The sequence below is a fragment of the Nannobrachium achirus genome, assembly GCF_963921795.1.
Source record: "Nannobrachium achirus genome assembly, chromosome: 21".
NCBI classification, from domain to species: domain Eukaryota; kingdom Metazoa; phylum Chordata; class Actinopteri; order Myctophiformes; family Myctophidae; genus Nannobrachium; species Nannobrachium achirus.
The window spans coordinates 27,470,357-27,473,252 of NC_137828.1; positions in this window are offsets into that span (position 1 = coordinate 27,470,357).

Consider the following 2,896-nt stretch of genomic DNA (forward strand, 5'->3'; position numbering starts at 1 on the left):
GCATGAGTGGGGTCAAAAATGACCCCAGGGGTTGTTATTCTTCAATATCTTTAAAAGTAAGTGTTAATATTTTCATATTCCAGGTATTCCTCATAAGACATGTTTGTGACATGAGGCCATTTGCATTTGTATTTATTCTTTCATTAATTTTGAGAAATTGCAGTTTTTGTATCACTACCCCACTCTTCCATGAGTGGGGTCAAAAATGACCCCAATTAAAATCAATGCATTTTTGCAATAAACTACTTTGCTCTCACTCATAACTGCCATACTTTTGCGTAGCAACGTGATTTCAACTTTAAAATGCTCACACTTTTTACTAAACTTTTTCACTCTGTGCCGCGCTGTGAGCTTGTAGATCTGCTATTTTTCTATAGTTAAAGCACAAAATAATGCATTCCCAGTTCCCCCTATGATAGAACATTCATGGGGGGCCCACAGTGAATCCTTGTACCCAGGGCCCAGAATTCGGTGTGACACCCCAGTATAGGGTGTATATTTGTATAGTCAGTATTGCGCAAGGATCCATGTCAAACCTTTTACCCCCAGACAGGCCTCAACCCACAGTGATGGAAAAAGGAGTAGTTCACCCCCAAAATGACTTTTTTTTCCTATTGATTAGTCACGCCATGGAGACTAGAGTTCAATAATATTTTTTGTTTTTTGTCACATTCCTATGACAAAAATTTGATTCGATTAAAAAAATTAAATAAATGTACCCCCATTGATTCCGGATGGGGACCCGTTTCGAAACGGGTCCCCATCCGGAACGAATGGGGGTAAGTTTATTGTTTTTTTGTCTTGCATTTGTAGTGGAGTAGAAGTAAAAGCAAACAATGCACAATACACTATTATTATTATTGTCATCATCATCATCATCATCATCATCATCATCTATCATCATCATATATATTTTCTTTTTCTTTTTTTCTCTATGTGTTCTAGCCATTTATGTGCTCTGTCTTCTGTTTTAGCATATTGTTGTTTTATTGTGTACTATTGTTGTAATCTCTGCACTGATTGTGTGATTGTCCTGCAGTGCCTCATTGTAATGGTTGGTGCTGCAAAAGGCATTTTACACTATAGAATCAATCATGGTGGATAGAACACTACATGTATACATTTTACCTTTATTTAACCTCTGTTTAGATGATCTGGGATTAACCTCTCATTTGCAATATGGTAAAACTTGAAAGAAATTGAAAAAAAAAATCATGCAAACTAGAAAGCCCTGGGCAGCTAAATCAGGAAAATTGCTACGTACCGGTAAGTTTGTTCAGAGAAGGTCACTCTGCCCAGCTCTGTCTGTTGACGTAACCTGGTGTAACTCCATGCAGGGGACTGAGTTACTAGGGCCCAAGGTGGAGGGGCCCTCATTATTTTATACTTTAGCTATTGAAAAATAGCAGATCTACAAGCTCGCTTGTAGATCTGCAATTTTTTAAAAGTCATGAGAAAATGTGTGCAAATCTTTGAATGTATTTTTTAAGCGAACATTTGTAACTCAGATTTTGCTTCTGGGGGGGGGGGGGGGGGGGGGTCCCTGGAGAAGGATTTGAAATATTTAAAGACTTGCACAAATTGTCAAGATGTTGCAAAAATAGCAGATCTACAAGCTCGCAGCTTGAGCTTGTAGATCTGCTATTTCTATAGTTTAAGCACAAAATGTGAGTGAATCCTCGTACCCAGGGGCCAGGGCCCAGAATTTGATGCAACACCCCTGACTCCATACAGACCACATACCTCTTGTCCTGCTCTTCTCCAGTAATATCTAATCAGTCTTCTAGTGCCATCTATTGGCCTGGACTATGATTGATTACAACAGTTTATTTTATTGTATTCATTATCTTTGCACACTCTTACATCAACATTATTATGTGTCTCTCTTGTATTTTAACGTGATGTAGTATAGTAAGTATTTGAGCCAACTTAGCCAAGCTGGCTGTTGATACAATTGTATACACTGTCCTTCATTTGAAACAGACTACATATAGATATAGGCCTCTGTTCTAGTGCAGGCTTTTGCTAGCCTAGTACACCACCAACTTCTGTACTCAAAACAAATGAAATGCTTTCCGGAAGAGGGCAGGCTTACAAGGCTTGGCTTTTGCCAGGGTCCGAATGAACTTTACAAATAAGAAGAGAATAGTGTCAGAAATAGAGTCATATCCTGGAATAAATTCCTTACCAAAAAATGTCTTCATCAATGTGTTTGTAAAGGTGTCTAGTAACACATCCCACAAAGACTGAAATTCAAGCATTTGTTTTGCACGGAAAACATTCCTTGGGGTCAAGGCGGCTCCCACAAAACTTTGAAAAGTGACCCCTCACATGCTACTTAAAGCATATTTATTTTGGTGTGTTTTATCCTGTATAGTTAATCTTTGTGAGATGTGTTACTAGACACCTTTACAAACACATTGGTGAAGAAGTTTTTTGGTAAGGAATTTATACCAGGACTTTTTACAGTATTCCCTTCTTAAAAAGAGATGCCAGCACTCACTTTGGAATGAATTCTTCCATTTTAGTTTCCCCAGCAGCTGCAACAATCGGACGTTTCGACCCTACCAGGTCTTCCTCAGCGTGTATCTGAGGTTTACAACCATAGTAGGCTAGTCAATCTAAGGTTTGACCCAAAAGAAATTGCAATAGTAATGGTTCAAGGTTTTTTATGATCCTTAGGGTCATTCAAATAACATATTAACTCATTTCTAGCCGATCCCGAGAATACTCGTGAAAAATACTCGAGTATTTAGAGTGCCGATCCCGAGTATACTCGCGAAAAGTACTGTATATAGAGTAGCGCTGGCGTTCTTACCCTAGGGTCCGTTGGAAACGATTGGCGCGATTGGACTCGCAGATTCATCATCATCACGGATGCACGTGCACAAAATAG